Source organism: Stenella coeruleoalba (genome assembly GCF_951394435.1).
Source record: "Stenella coeruleoalba genome assembly, chromosome: 17".
NCBI lineage: Eukaryota > Metazoa > Chordata > Mammalia > Artiodactyla > Delphinidae > Stenella > Stenella coeruleoalba.
Genome location: NC_137163.1, coordinates 62,173,989 through 62,191,182, shown reverse-complemented (window position 1 = coordinate 62,191,182; position 17,194 = coordinate 62,173,989). Strand labels below are relative to the sequence as shown.

The window sequence follows — 17,194 nt, the reverse complement described above, 5'->3', positions numbered from 1 at the left end:
GTTCATCACTGTTTGTTTGCTCTTCAGTTCTTCTAGGTCCTTGTTAAATGTTTCTTGTATTTTTTCCATTCTATCCCCAAGATTTTGGACCATCTTTACTATCATTACTGTGAATTCTTTTTCAAGTAGACTGCCTATTTCCTCTTATTTGTTTGGTCTGGTGGGTTTTTACCTTGCTCCTTCATCTGCTGTTTGTTTCTCTGTCTTTTCATTTTGCTTCACTTAATGTGTTTAGGGTCTCCTTTTTGCAGGCTGCAGGTTCGTAATTTCTGTTGTTATTGGTGTCTGCCCCCAGAGTGTAAGCTTGGTTCAGTGGGCTGTGTAGCCTTCCTGGTGGAGGTGACTGGTGCCTGTGTTCTGGAGGATGAGGCTGGCTCTTGTCTTTCTGGTGGGCAGGACCACGTCTGGTGGTGTGATTATGGGTGTCTGTGACCTTATTATGATTTTAGGCAGCCTCTCTGCTAATGGGTTGTGTTATGTTCCTGTTTTGCTAGTTGTTTGGCATAGGGTGTCCAGCACTGTAGCTTTCTGGTCGTTGAGTGGAGCTGGGTCTTACCATTGAGATGGAGATCTCTGGGAGAAGTTTCCCTGTTTAATATTATGTGTGGCCAGGAGGTCTCTGGTGGAACAACGTCCTGAATTTGGCTCTCCTACCTCAGAGGCACAGGCCTGAAACCTGGCCGGAGCACCGGGGAGGAAGGCGATCTCCAGGTCTCACTCCTCCGCCATCTTGAAGGTCTCCCCCAAGAACTTGCTTTAATCCCTTTGTTCTTAAGTGCTAATGTTTCATTCGAAATACATTTTGATGGGCAGGCACAACATCACATGCTTTTTCTGAATTCTGATTTCTCTTGTTTTCAGGGATTGTGTCTTCTGTACAGTAGCACTTTGTAAGTGACTATTCTTGTATTTGATCCATTGGCAAATACCATTTTCACCCCCTAGAGATATTTAGCAAATTTGTAGTTTCTCTCAACTTGGGGGAAATAGCTTACATGTCAGGACAGTATGTGTCTGTCAAGAAAATGCTGGGCTCAGGTTTTCACCTTTCCTTTTCAACAGACATGAGAAGTAAAGACTGTGGCTCACCAAAGCTGGGCAAATGACCTAACGCTGTCAATGGTGTATTCTTATACCTAGAGAGTTTAAGATTCTGAGCTTTGTCATTGTTGGAGTCTTATCCAGGATTGGTTTGGTTTGCAAATTGGACTGCTTTCCTGTAGACTCTATGACATGAAGCATTGTTTTGGGGATGACAGGGCTTGTAGAGATGCCTCTAGCCCCCATCCATTTCATCACTTAGGATCTGAGTCCAGTGTGAAATTTTGACATGTAGGAATATTGACTGGTAGTCTCCTTCACAGCACCGCACCAAGTTTACACTTGTACATGTTTAGTAAAATAACTGCTAAAGCAGCAAACTTAGTATCCCTAGAAAGACGAGTGAAGATTGGAATGTGGTGCTTTACATGCAGAGTGAGAAGGTAAAGATTTTAGAAGTTATTTGTTATTAGATATTTGCATTTAATAATTGTGGCAAAATAAGTATTACTGCTAGTCTTACATTGTTATAATAGTAATAATAAGTTATTAATGTTTTTCTATTGCTGTAAGAGTCATCAAAAGATAATTCAGTTCCTTTTCCTGATTATGAGTAAGACACATGACTTCTTTTTATACTAGTATATTCTTTCTCCTGTTATTGAGAACCTGTAACAAAAATGACCTTAAAGCAGCTAACATTTATTGAAAATTTTGTTTGCATTTTGTGTGAGGCATGGTGCTAAGCACTGAGCATGGATCACCTTACTTAATCTCTCAATAATATTTTGGAGTAAGTAACATTACTATATAAGTGCAGAGGGTTGGCATTTTCCCAAAATTCTCTTAGCTACAAGCAACTAGCAGATCTTATGTTTATTTATACAGTATATTTTAAAGTCTGGATTAGATCCCTTCTATTTCAATATAAATGTAATTTTTTAATATTAAAAATAGATAGTAGAAATAGTGGCCAAGGCACTCTATATATTATATTAACTCTTTACAATGTTTTTGGAGTAAAAACGAGTAGAAATTGTCTACCTTGTCTACAGTTTTTATACTGGGTATTTTCTCATCTTCATGAAGCAGATGAGAATGTATGGGGAAAACAAGACACTGGTCAGGAAGTTCTATATTAAGCATCCAGGGTAGAACAGTAACTCACTTATTTGTAGGACACAAAGTATATCTAGATTAAACCACTACTCCCCAGCACCTCCACACCCACTCCGTCACACAATTTAGGTTGAAACAGTTGACTTGTTTACCTTCAAGGCACCATGCAATTTATTTTAAGGTTTGACTCTTTGCTTTTGTTATTGTTTATTTCTATCAAAAGCCGAAGATTAAGTCACTGTTATGAAAACAAACCTGATTAATAATTTTTTCCTCTCCAGCCAAAGCATTCTTAATTACTAACACATGGGCTAATAATGTGAAAACAAATGACAGATGTAGCAATGTAGTTTGAATGCAAATCTCAGTACCCATTTTTTTTTAAATGAAACCATAGACACAGTAAATCTTGTACTATTCTGCCAAAGATTTTATAAGTATTTAGACTAATCTCTGATGACACTCCAATTTACCAAAGTCTACTGAAGTGTGATCACTGAATAAGCTGATTTTCACAACATAAATCGGCCTATCCACCCACCTGTCATCAAAGAAAATTTTAATGACCCAGAAAGTGTAAGCTCAGTGGTGATAGGACTTGCTTTCTTTAGCTGCTCTACCTTCAACACCCAAAGCAGACCTTGAATATTTAGTGCATGAGTGAATGAATGAAAGGAATAAAATAAACTATGATCATCACATTTTAATCTGTTCTCTGGGTTGATGCACACTTAATTTGTTCACTCAGTTATTCATTAATTCAACAAGTACTTAGAACATTTCTGCTTTTCACTAGGATCTGTGCCAAGCACTGAGGATACAATTATGAATAAGGCGAATACTATTTCTTACCTCCTGCAGCTGGCAGTCTGGTCTTATTTCCCACCAAAGAAAGGTAGATTTATTGTCTAGACTACACATTATAGTGAATGTTAAAAGCTTTTAAAGGTCGTATTGAATATCTCCAGAGGAAAGTCACGGATATATAATTCCTCTGATTGAATGTCTGGCTTCTTGCATCTCACTTCTGTATATGGACAGAGGTTTTTTGCTTTGTCCATTGCTGTAACCTCGGAGCCTAGAATACAACCTTTCCTTTCCCAGAATATGGTGCTTGCTCATATGAAAGAATGAAGAAAATGGGAAGAAAACAAAATGTGTTGAGGATCAGCTGTACTAAACCCTTTAGATAATCTCAACATAGACATAACCCCAGTCTATTGTTAGATTGTTATTTCTATTTTACAAGTGGGGTAATAGACTGAGCGAAAACCACGCACTAACTAGTAGCAAAGCTTGAATTGAAACGTGGGCTGACTTGCATCACCCGATTCACAACTCACTTTACCAAATAAGCCAAGAATCCTTTACTCTTGATTCTTGCCATAGATTATCTATTGGTTTTTACTTTAGCCAGCTTTAAAGGGCTCATACCAAACTCAAACCTTTTGTATTTTGGGCTATGACATACGCCAGCTATGTTGATCAGAGAAGTCTAGGTGATGTAGCTATAGACAACACCATGATTTTGTGGCTCACCTACCAAATGTTTATTTCTTGCTCATGTAAGGTCTGCTGCAGGACCAGGCAACTCTCCACGTCAACACTCTTCTACACATCAATCTCATGACCCAGGCTGAGCAACACTTCACCATCTTGTGCTACACCATGTCCAAAACACAGCCTCTTCACTGGGAGCTGGAGAAGAGAACAAACAGAATTGCACATCAGCTCTCTTAAATGTTTCTACCCAGAGGTGACACTCATGAACTCTGTTCATATTTTATTCACCAGAACAAATCATACAGCCATGTTCAATTTCAAAATGGTGGGGAAGTGTGATTCTTCCACATATCTGGAAAAAGAGGAAGACATGGATATTGGCAAAGAGTTGTTATGTCTACCATACCAGCAAAACTCCCAGCAAATCTATGTCTAAGTTGTATTAATGCTCCACATTGAAAAGATTGTCTGTGAAGCACTGCCTTTTCCTTGTTTAACAATAAAGTACCTTCTGTTTTACAGATGTGTGCCCTCCCAACAATATCCCTATTTAAATGCCTTTGTGATTGCTTTTTAAATAAATAATGCAGTTAGTATTGAGAAATTAGAAATTATAGATCACCAAAACAAAGTAATAAAAAACCACCCACAAACCTACATTCCTACCATTCCTTAGTAACAGTGTTCTCTAGCAAAAACTGAGGAAGATGCTGTCAGTATCTTATATTTCATTCCCTTCCCCCATGCTTCCATGATTCTAGCAGCTGATTTGGGAATCCTGGCTGGTCTCCGTGCTAAGAGGCTCCCTCAATATTTCAAAACTGAAAGTGTTCCAAAACTTCAGCCCAGAAAGAGTAAATATTTTTATTGAACAAGGTCTATTTCTAATTTAGACAAATGATTGTATTTTCTTCCTTATGGTGTAACTCTTCTTGAAGTTGCTTACTATTATTCTAGGTGCATCATATTTTAATTTAGTGTTTCACTTATTCCTTTTATTGAGCCATTTAAATTTTATTGTATTTCCCTTTTATTATTCTCATGTAATCAAGAAAAAGAACAGACATACAATTAGTTTGTTGAAAAGTTAGAATTAGAACCCAGGCTTTCCTGGCTTCAAGTCTCCCTATTTTTCTATATCAAGATACTTATGCCCTTTAGAATTAAGACATCAATATGAAATATTATTGTCAATTAATTTAATAAGCATGTAGTGAACATTTTCTATAAGGCAGATAAGGAACTAGAAGTATAAAGGTGAATTATACAAAGCACCTCTTTATGAGGCTTTTAAAGATATTTTTATTGGAGTATAGTTGATTTACAATGTTGTGTTAGTTTCAGGTGTACATATACATATATCTACCTTTTTTTTTTTTTCAGATTCTTTTCCCATATAGGCCATTACAGAGTATTGAGTAGAGTTCCCTGTGATATACAGTAGGTCCTTATTAGTTATCTATTTTATATATAGTAGCGTGTATATGTCAATCCCAATCTCCCAATTTATCCCTTCCCCCCTTATCCCTGTAACCATAAGTTTGTTTTCTACATCCGTGACCCTACTACCGTTTTGTAAATAAGTTAATTTGTACCCTTTTTTTTTGATTCCATATTGAAATGATATCATTTTTGAGACTTTTATTATCTGACAGAGGATTTATATAAAGAGTACAACAAGGTGAACTATATAAAGAAATACTGCTTTATAATATAGCACTGAGAAATATTATTCTTCAATACATGTAATAATGGCTTTTCATTCCCCTGCTATACTGTACCCTCCTGCAAGTCAATATTAAAATTTATAATGATCTTTTTTCCTTGGTCATATATCAAATATTCATTTTCACTGTGGAAGGAGAATTTTAGATATTCCTTACTGTTTTGATCTGGTTATGAATTTGTTCCAACATTCCTTTCTTTTTTCTTTTATGGCATCTTCTAGAATTTTAACCCAGTTTCTGATTGTGTTGGATGTAGTCATTGTCAAGTGCATTTGATCTGCCAATGCAAACAGGAATGAGGTGAGCCTGTTGAGTATATAAAATATTTCTTTCCAATGCGTTTGACCAATTAAATAGTAAAACAGTGGTGCTATTTTGTTTCCTTAGCAACCTGGGAATGCATTGTAAGTTAGAAAAATTGTTTCTAAAGTATCTTGAAATTTATTTCTACAATTACTGTGAGTATTCTGACTTTTTCTTTTTCATCCACTTCAAATTTTGACTTAAAAAAATAACCCTGATTGTGTTTCTTTTCCAGGAGTTGATTAGATTTTGCAGACTACAGGAGGATCCCTGAGTTCGTATGAGAGTTCAAGTCTCAGGTTCAGATCTCATTAGAACTAGGATTCATATTCTTAAGAACTATTATTTCATTTGATTCCTCCTTTTTTTAAGAGATAAAAGCTCATTTGGGGGAAAATTAAAACTTTTGTAACTAAAATGCATTTATAAAATTAAGTTGCCCTCAGGTCATCCAAAAGGTCAAAACTAGCTCTCCTTTAACTAAGCTTATTTTTCTATTGCACCTAACTGCTGGGTAAATTGAGTATTTTCATGTTTGAATTCCTTTAAACCTCTTCTCTCTCCAGAAAAATTGCCACACGTCAGAGAAATCAAGATGAATGCTTTCCCATTTGACTTCTCTTCCTTCTTGGATCTATGTTCTTACAGTGGGATTTGGATACTTTGTCATTTACAATTTTGATTTCTTCTCAGTCATTTATCTGCGTCTTAAATTTCTCCTTTGTTTATACTTTTTGCTTTGGACCCTAGTTGTAGACTCCCTTAAAGTGAAAATTAAACATTCAATTTAAATATTCCATTCAGTGAAACTTTTTATATTGATAAACTCAGACTTGGCTATGTAACTGTTGACGCTCAAGGAAAGTTAATGGAACCCATGTGATTGTGTAGGCAGCCAATAATTGCTAAACAGATGCTTTCTTTTTAAAATATTATAATTTAATATAATATTTTAATATAATATTATTATAACTATTATGGAGGATATTGTAAAGAAATAGATACAGTACAGTATTGTATTAAATGCTACATCGTTAAATGCTAAGAAATAATCCTTTCATTATAATTAACAATGGTCAGGACCTTTAAAGTACTATACCCAGGTTTGGCAAAACATTATAAATTAAATGTGAAAAGCCTGGAATGAAGAAAGGATAAATTGATGGAAAATTAGGTAAAGTGATGCATGAAAGAACTTGGTTTCTGAGCCTGAATAAGAAGTGCCGTGGCAACTTAGTAACAGTATGTTTGAGTCTAGAGGGTGCAGTGGGGGGAGAAGGAGCCTCCAATATTTCAATTACTATTCAATTTTTTATCTCTATAGGTATTAAAAATAATATATGTTAAAATTTTATTGAGAGAAAATGTAGATAGATGTCATAAGAAATATCTTCTTGTGCTATACAAGTACATTATTAAGGAACATCACTGTAGAGCTACCAATAATAGTAAATTATAAAATGTGAAAATCTTGGATGCTTGGAGAATTAACTTGGCCACAGGGAGGGAGACTATTAAAAATAATCCCTAGGTGCCTCTTTCAGCTGTATTTTCTGATAACCAGTTGAACTGGAAAAAAGACAAATGTATTAAACCCTGGAAATATAACATATCAAAATGGTATTAATTTTATTAATAATTTTAGATTAATTTTAAGTTATTTATTATATGCCAAATGCCATGAAGCAGTTTATATGCATTATTTCTATTTTATTGTATCCTCACACTAATCTATGGAGTGCTTTCTTCAACTGTTCAGGTGGGTCATGGCTTCTTGGGAAGATACTCTGTACATATCCATGGTAACAGTAGATTGAATTCCCCTTTTACTTTTCCAAAAACATAGAAAAATATTGAAAGCAGGTGACCCACAGAGGAAGGAATGCTCTATCTTGACTTGACTTTGTCCTTACCTCCCTAATGAGCTTCCCTGGTGGTGCAGCGGTTAAGAATCCACCTGCCAATGCAGAGGGTATGGATTCGAGCCCTGGTCCAGGAAGATCCCACATGCCATGGAGCAACTAAGCTCGTGTGCCACAACTACTGAGCCTGTGCTCTAGAGCCCACAAGCCACAACACTGAGCCCACGCACCGCAACTACTGAAGCCTGTGCACCTAGAGCCTGTGCTCCCCAACAAGAGAAGCCACTGCAAAGAGAAGCCCGTGCACCGCAATGAAGAGTAGCCCCCACTCGCCACAACTAGAGAAAGCCCACGCATAGCAACAAAGACCCAACGCAGCCAAAAATAAAGAAAGAAAGAAGTAAAACCTCAAATTATCCTTTAAAAAAATCCCAAAAACCAGTATCACCAGTTTCTGGTGATACTATTCATGAGCACCATATCCTGCAGAGTCTGAGAAAACAGTCAAGTTCCAGGCACACCACTGTCCTCTTATCTGGGTTTGGCCCAAGGACAATGCTTACAAACCTATATTCCTAAAATACTAATGTCATCTCCCCTTCATATGTGACTAAATTCAAGTTTAGTGAGGTGTTTAATCACACTAAACTTTGGCCACAGTTGCCAAGTGGTGAAGCAGAATTTGAATCCAGCACTGCAGCCAGCACTCAGGTATCTTATAGTGCAGCGGCAAAATCTTATGTGAGCAGATAACTGGTTACACAAGCATGAACTCATAACTTAATTAAACTGCAATTCAATCCTTATTTCCTAACCACTCCCATTCAGCCAGGGTGTTCCTGTATGAAAGCTCTGGCAGGTCTATGATAGCCTACAGACACAATAAGTCACAAATATAAGCTTGATTCAGAAATTGAAATGCCTACTTCCATGCATGTAAAAAACCAAAGCACAGACTTGATGTTAAACCATACCACCCCAGCTTGGTTCTGCTCTGGGCTGGAGACCCTTATTGGGAAAGGAAGTTGTATTGGCTTCTCTGCTTCCCAGTTTGAGCTTCCTCTCACTATCTGTTTTTCCAAACTCCCACCATGTTTGAAGCTAGGGGAGAAGAGGGAGAAAATAAAAAAGGGATAGGACAAGTTTTTCTGGTACAATAGGGCTTTGCGCTACCTGGGCTTGGCAAACTGACTCTCTCTACCCAAGGACACTTTGTAGATCCTCTAGAAGTTCTTTGCTGGGCCTCTGTCTCCCATAGTTTTTCAATTCTGTATGGCCACTTGCAACTGCGTCCACAGCTCCTGGTCTATCTGGCAGTGCATATTTAGCCTTTTCCTGCTGAGGCCGTTTTGTCCCTGTAGATAGTCTTATTGGATAGGACTTAAGATACCTGTGTTCTGGCAATCTTTCTCTTGTGTGAGAGACAGAAACATCGATTTATTATTCTATGCTTTGCCACACAGGCAGTATACAGCAACACTTGGATGTCATCACTGCAGTAACCAGCCCTTCTTCTCTATCATCTTGATGTCCTGGGGTCAGACACCAGTGCACCATGTCCACAGATTTGGAAAACACATAGCAAACTCTCAGACGGTCTTATAAGGGACCCCTCCCTAAGCTTGAGGTGAGAAAAGAAGCCCATTCTTCCCTCTCACCCTTGTGGTGTGATGAGGACTCATAGTACAAAAACTGTTCTCTCCAGATACAGTCAATTCTCATTATCTGTGGTTGTTACGTTCTGTAAAGTCACCACAAACAGTAGGGGAAACAGGGATTAGGTTCCTGCATCTCTGGTCACAGTATTTTCATGAACCCATCAATACATAAACTTGTTTTATTTGTTTTTCTGTTTGAAGACCCCGTATTAACTATATGTTTTTGATTCATTAACATTGAATTCACAGCCAACAGAACTATAACACATACCTGAAAGATGCTTATCTAACATGTAAGGCACATCACAGCCTGTGCTTAGAAAACTGGACAGCACTTTAGTACTATGCTTCCCACCATTTTAACTGTGAAATCAACCACAAAAGGCACACAGAAAAGAAAAACATAGCACTAGATATGAAAAGAACGTTTGTTTACACTGTGGGAGTTAAAATAAGAAAGTAGAGCATTGCCTTGTTTGACTTCAGCTGGGAACGTGCACATAAGGTGACTCAAATTTTTTGCTGCTCTGCATTTCTTGAGGAATGACCTCAAAAGTGAAGCAACTATTGATTTGGGGTTACAAATAAATTTTAGTGAGTAGGCAAGTTTGCAAATACAAGATCCACAAATAGTAAGAATCCACTGTAAATATTTTCAACAATATTCTCACCTCTCTCCTCTCTTTGTTTTGTATCTATATTCTTGATCTGGTTTAAGGTCCCCAGAGTCAGGAATGAAGGTTTGGGGCCACTCCTTTTGTAAAACTGAACATGGTGATTGGGGGTCTCACTTTGGAATCTGACATCTATTGCCTTTTAGAGCCTCATAGAAACATAGATTTTAACAGTAAGCGAAATACAAATTTGAGGTGGTACCAATCAGAGTTTGCATTGCAAGGAACAGAAACCAAATCTGGATGATTTAAGCTGAAATGGCATTTATTAAAATGATATTGGGGAAATCACAAAATCTTAGGCAAAGCTGTGGCAATGGGCTTGGAAAACAGGCTGGAGCAAGGGAGGTTGGGCAGCAGCCAGGACTGTAAAAGAGGCTACAAATGACACCAGCACTGCTACCACTGCCCATGGCTGAGCTGCTGCCACTGTCCTGTTTATTGCTTTCTCGATCTGACGGAGCTACCTGCTCCCAAAAGGGATTCTTCGTTTGCTTTGTCAGCTCACTATACAAAGTCCAGTGCAGGTACCTCTGATTAACTGAAGTGAAATTATCAATTCTATGTCCTCCATGCAAGGAAAGTTGTAAAAATAAGGATTTGCCACTTTCGGTTTCTCTAGTGGAAGGAAGGCTCCGTCTCCCACCAAGACTCATACAGTGAGACATTTACCACATGTATAGACGGGGTTCAGATGTCTGGTAGCCAGAAAAGGCTGGATTCATGCCCATAGACTTCAGTGATTGTTCGAAATGGGAAAAAAATGCCAAACTCATCTATTTAGTTTAACCTCCCTTCCAGTTAAGAGGTCTCCTTCAGAGTGCTCTGGAAAACAATCTTATAGCCTCTGCTTGAATTTTTAAATGATAGGGAACTTTTCACACTACCAGGTAATATGTTAATCCTCTGCAATTCTTGCTCAGAAAATGTTATTATGATTTCCGGTTCATGGAATCATTTTTTTCAGTTTCCTTTACCATACAATTTGTCTATATCTGGATGTATTGTAGTATCTACATGTCCTGCTTCTGATGTGGTACTCAGACATGCCTGTAATACTCTCCACAGGGGCTGGCAAATGTAGAGGCTATTTATTTTATTAATTTAACTTAGGCTTGTGTTGGCTCTTTCATGCAATCATGGCATAATTATGACTTGTAGTATGCTAAAACATTTAGATATTTTCTCATGAACTACTACCAAAGCTAGTCCTATAACTGAATCTCTAAACTCAGTTATTCAAAAGACCAAATTGAGGTTTTTACTTGCATCTTTCCACCTTTCATCTATTTAGTTTTAGCTCAATGATCTGGTTTGTTGAGATAATTTGGGGTTTTAAGCATTTTATTGTCTATGATAATAGAGTTTCCTTCCAGGATTGTGCCACCTATTAATTTGTTTGGCACATCTATATTTTCATCCAAGTTACTGATAAAATTTTTTTAACATCTTTATTGGAGTACACTTGCTTTACAATGTTGTGTTAGTTTCTGCTGTATAACAAAGTGAATCAGCTATACGTATACATATATCCCCATATCCCCTCCCTCTTGCATCTCCCTCCCACCCACCCAATCCACCCCTCTAGGTGGTCACAAAGCACTGAGCTTGTCTCCCTGTGTGATGCAGCTGTTTCCCACTAGCTATCTATTTTACATCTGGTAGTGTATATATGTCCATGCCACTCTCTCACTTCATCCCAGCTTACCCCTCGCCCTACCCATGTCCTCAAATCCCATTCTCTATGTCTGTGTCTTTATTCCTGTCCTGCCCCTAGGTTCATTGGAACCTTTTTTTTTTTTTTTTTAGATTCCATATATACGTGTTAGCATATGGTACTTGTTTTTCTCTTTCTGACTTACTTCCCTCTGTATGACAGACTCTAGATCCATCCACCTCACTACAAATAACTCAATTTCATTTCTTTTTATGGCTGAGTAATATTCCATTGTATATATGTGTCATATCTTCTTTCTGATAAATTATTGAATAGGAAAAGACTACAACAGAGCACTGTGACATTCTACCAGTCTTTCTTCAAGGTTGATGTTGGGTCATTGAAGAACCATTTCGGAATTCCACCTCTTAGCTATCTTAAAATAAGCCTGATCTTGCCAATATCCTGCATAAAAACCATTAATGGTTTGTCCTTGCTCTTCATCTAGAGATCACATCCTTAATGTGGCTCACAGTGAGGCACTGTCTGGCCTGTTCTTTTTTTTTTTTTTTTTTTTTTTTTGCCGTACGCGGGCCTCTCGCTGTTGTGGCCTCTTCCGTTGCAGAGCACAGGCTCCGGACGCACAGGCTCAGCGGCCATGGCTCACGGGCCCAGCTGCTCTGCGGCACGTGGGATCCTCCCGGACCGGGGCACGAACCCGTGTCTCCTGCATCGGCAGACGGACTCTCAACCACTGCGCCACCAGGGAAGCCCTGGCCTGTTCTTTCTTCTACTTCCTCTGGGCCCTCTCTCCCTTTTCTCTGTGTTATAGCCACCAACGACTGCATATGGAATACTCCTCCCCTGTGCTTCCCCAACTCAGCCTTCAGCTCTCAGCTTAAGCTCCATTTCCACAAGGGAGCCTTCACTAGCACTATAGATTTAGTGTTTTCTGTGTTAGGTCATCTCATAGAATCAAATTCCATTAATTTAAAGATTCCTATTTGCAAGTGTTTATTCATTAGTGTCCTAATTTGATCTGACTTCCCCACCAGACTTAAGCTCCATAAGAGCATGGACACAGTCTGTGTTTGCTCATCTTTAAATGACCAGCACCTGGGACATTGTGGGTTCCCTAAAACATCTTGTGGAAGGAATAATAGAAACCCAATGAATAGTATGACCATTGACCCTCCTGAGACTGTGGAGTTGCAACTGAGTGGAATAACTTTAGGAAGTAAGTCTTCTCCCATGACCTACCCTGTTTTATGATAACTCTAACTCAGCGTTGCAATATCAGCACTATTGCCATTTGGGCTGGATAATTTTCGTGTGTGTGCGTGTGTGTCCTGTGCATTGTAGGATGTTTAGCAGCATTCCTGGCCTCTGTGCACTAAATGACTGAAGCATCGCCCCTCCCAGCTGCAACAACCAAAAGTGTCTTGCCAAATACCTCGGGCTGGGGTGGGGCGGGGCGTATGGCAGAACAATATCAACCCGGTGGAGAACCGCTGCTCCAATCATAAGAACTTTAATCAATTACCACATTCAGGAAGGACATATCATTTGCTTAATTGCAATTACAAAAAAAGTGTATGTGAAGGACTCTTGCAAGCAATAGAAATTAAGTTCAATAGACAATGATGGGGCCAGAATTGTTCACTTATATCTAATTACAGTCGTGAAAATTTCCATAACTACTCAAATCCAAAAGGATCTCCCATTTCAACCTCTTGGAAAATCACTTAATTTGATAGTTAATATAGAAATGTTTTACTTAAAACTCCTGTCTGTATTTTATTAAATAAGCAGAATTCCCTAGGATGTTATATAAATTCTAAGGCCCCTTTAGAGGATTGGATGACTGACAACTTGTTGGACACCGAATAGCAGATTGTAGGCTGTGGTAGGCAGTCTTCAGATGGCTTCCAAGATCTCACATTGACTTGTGCTAGCAAAAATCCAATCAGAACTCCTTAAAGATTAGGTGACTCTTGGTGTTCTTTGGATAGCTCGTTTTTAGTGATTGTGGGGAATGACATAGTAAGTGATAGGGGGTGTGGAACTATCATCAACTATGGAGCATGCAAAATTTTTTACAATATTGCCTCCCTTATCCTCACTTCTAGCCCAGCTAATGTAATTATGAAATGACCTACATCACTGTATATCAAGTATGATTGGGAGGCACTAGATTTTAATCAAGAGATCCCCAGCCCTCATTATTGTGAAGGAAAATGTTTATTACATGCCAAGTATCAAGAAAATATCAAGAAATTTTAGCCTGTGTTGTGCCATCCATTATGAAATATTAAGTTACTGTAGAAAGAAAATTATTCGTATATTACAGAGGAACAAAAAAAGTTACTGGCATTACCCAGTTAAGTCAGCTAAAAACCAGGAGCATTTTAATTATTTTTTTCTGGCCATCCCTGGAAGTAGTCCTCCTCAAGGGTAGCATATTCTCACTGAAATAACAAGAGCAACAATGCTGGCACTATTACTTAATTTTGTCTAATGCATTTAGTAAGTTTATTCTTCCAAGAAAAAGTTGGGAAGGTAAAGAAATTTAGTGCCACCCTCAGAGCATATCCAATTATACTAATGAGGAAAAAAAATGTTACATTTCAAGCCTTAATCTTTGTGTAGATTGGCCATAGGCCATTGGAATAAACCACAGAGATGCACGTGATTTCTAGGTAAAAACTTTAAACTCACACACTGAATTTAAAGTGGAGAGATTATAGAGGAAAAAGCAATGACCTCAAAAGTAATGAGAGCTTTAGGTCTCCAAAGCATAGATTAAATATGGAGTGTTAGAAAAATTCTCAAAGATGCCTATAATACAAGGTAAACATGGAGATATCCATTGTCTTGGCAAATATTTTACTTTGTTAGTGGGCCAGTCCTTATCAAAGCATTCCACAAGTCTAGGAAAAATCCATGCCAACGTCTTCCTCTCAAATGTGAAAAGCTGAGCAAAACCTTTAACCCCTTGTTACTAAAATAAACTGGCGAGAGTTTTCACATTCCCTAAATCTATAGCTGAAACAGAGAAGACCAGGTTCCTCTAGGAAAAGATAATCCCTAAGTGCTCTTCACACTGCTACTGGAAGGTAATGGTGAGTCCACTGAAGACTCATGCTTGGTGATATTACCATAGTAATAATTGCTTAAAATCAAGTCACTATTGTGAACACTTAAATCATGATTCTGTGTTACTAGGAAACCAAACTAGTGAAGAAAACAGTTCCTCATAGTTGTCAAGTAAAAGAATACAGTCTTTGTTTTGACAGCAAATGGCAGAGAAATTTTGTGTAACTGAGCCACAAAAAGTGTATTATTATAACCTAATTGATTGGTCCAGAGGGAGAGAAAAAACACAATTTTGTAAAGCAATAGAATTAATGGTTTTAAAAATGGAATTGACTTGCTCATTAACTGTATTATCTAAATGGACTATCTTTTCATTGTGAGAATGGTTTGTAAAACCAAAGACCGTGATATAGGGAGACATGAGGAACAACACTGAAAAAAAAGCACCATTTAACCAATGAAATAATCTTATTCTTCTAGTATCCAGCCAACCAACCACCTTTAGCTTTGGAATCATACTGGTGGTGAACACTGAAGTCAAAGCAGGGGAAGAGAAAGAAATTTTAAAAAAAGCTTATTGGAAAGTTACCAGGAAAACTTTTATATTCTTTTGGGTTGTTTAACTGGGATAACTTTTACAGCTATCTTCTTGGGTAAATTTGGGAACTTTAACAAAAGCAACATCAACAATAATACTGAGCTCCTGGTTTGAACCAAGTTTTCTGATAGGTGATTATACATGTTATTAAATTTTATCCTAATAATAACAGGTGAACATCATTATGCAATTTTACAGATGAGGAAGGTAAGGCTCAGAAGGTTAAGTCGCTTGCTCAAGTAGTAAGTAACAGAGCCAAGACTCAATACTAGATCTATCTTATAATACAAATTATGGTACATTGCCACAGCCCTGTTTGAATGTATATGTATATGCTCATACATATATAAAAGTATATGAATACATAACATATTCATATATACATACATCTATATACAGTTTATGGCATAATGTACTAGAGACAGATGAACACTTTAGCTCTGATGTTAACTTACCATATGCTCTTTTTATATCTTAAGCTTTTGGTTTTTTTCAAGTTTTCAAAATTGGAACAACTTGTCACCAAATAATATTTAAAACTATTTCAGGTTGTTGGCTTAGAGTTGTTGTCAAATTAAAGGACAAATCAAAGCTAAGGGAAAAACATACCCCAAGAGAGAGAACAGGTTCCAAAAGCTGAGAAAAGGGTCAAGAAGGGTGTGCATATTTCTCCAGCCGCATCAGAATCTTTTGAATAGTGAAAGAAAGGATGTCTACCTTTCATCTGCTTTGCTCTGCACTGTTCAGTATAAAAAGATCTTTGATAACAAAGGTCTTTTTGGCTGTACCTTCTTTTTCTCTGCCAAATCTTTAGAGGACCAGTATCTTGGAAACCAGTCAGTGAAACCCAAAGGTCCTCCTTGCAAATAAATGGGCATAGTCACTAAATGTATTCAAGGAGGGCCCTTGAATGTATTTATTTACAATGATGCTTTCTAAAAGCATTAGAAGCAAACTCTTTACACTAAGACCACTAAGGAGCTCTGCTTTCTAAAGGCAAGCAGTGTTAGCATGTCTTTATTTCCCTATTCTCAGTAGAGATGAAATCCAGGCACCTGGGGACTTGGGAAAATACCATGTGTGGTTTGTTTTAAAGCATTCTCCTCTAGAATTCTATTGCCAGTCTGTAGTGCTGCCCATTTTCTACCCTCCCCCCTGCCCCGAACATGCACCCTGTGGCAAGAGAGACAAATAACATGAGCCGAAAGTATTTTCAATAGAAATACCAAGAAAATGCTGTTTCTAGTGGCATGGACAAAGCAAACAGAATGAAGGCCAACTTTATGGTAATCTTAAATCTAGACCTCTGAAGAAGGAAGGTGTAAGCACAGCCGAGTATGGTAGGAAGAACATTCCTGCTTTCCAACAAGGAAAGTTTAAGGTAATGTCTCTTTTCATGTTTTTAAAATGAAATATGTCACATTTTGAATTTTTTAAGTGAACAGCTCCAGAGGAACTTATCAGAAATTATCTTGTCATGAACAAGTACTTGAATGTTTTAACCCCTTTGTTCAAAAAATAGTTACTAATTGTCTGTTTATATGTGAGGTATTCTTGTAGGTGCAGAAGGGTCACTTTTTTCTAGCTCTAAGGAGTTATCACACTATATTGTCACTATCTGTGTTCACATGTGACTCTTCAATCAGATAAGGCTTCACTTGGAGAAATGGAGGGCCCATTCCACTTACTGTTTCCATAACCCAAGGCATCTTCATTGGTTTATAAAGCCTGAAATTCCCAGGACTTACCATCAAATAGGAGAGTTAAATATTTGTGATAATACACATGAAACTAGTTACGAAACACTGAGCCATGTTACTGGTGTGGTCAATCTCTGTTATTAAGGTTCAGAGATGGCTGCTGGGTTAAGGATGATGGGTAGATCAGGAAATATTCAAAAGGAAGTGATGCTTACACTGGGCACTCAGAGAGATAGGTGGGATGTCAAGAGGTAAA

The 17,194-nt window shown here is 37.8% G+C and overlaps 1 long non-coding RNA gene across 1 annotated transcript in view; it reads right to left on the bottom strand.

Annotated features, from left to right (window-relative positions):
- Positions 1 to 3,845, bottom strand: part of LOC307175728 — an 85,888-nt gene extending 82,043 nt beyond the window's left edge. The window contains exon 1 of the long non-coding RNA XR_013824439.1: positions 3,704 to 3,845. This is a non-coding gene — a long non-coding RNA (uncharacterized lncRNA). The remainder of the gene's footprint in view (positions 1 to 3,703) is intronic.
- Positions 3,846 to 17,194: the final 13,349 nt, after the last annotated feature.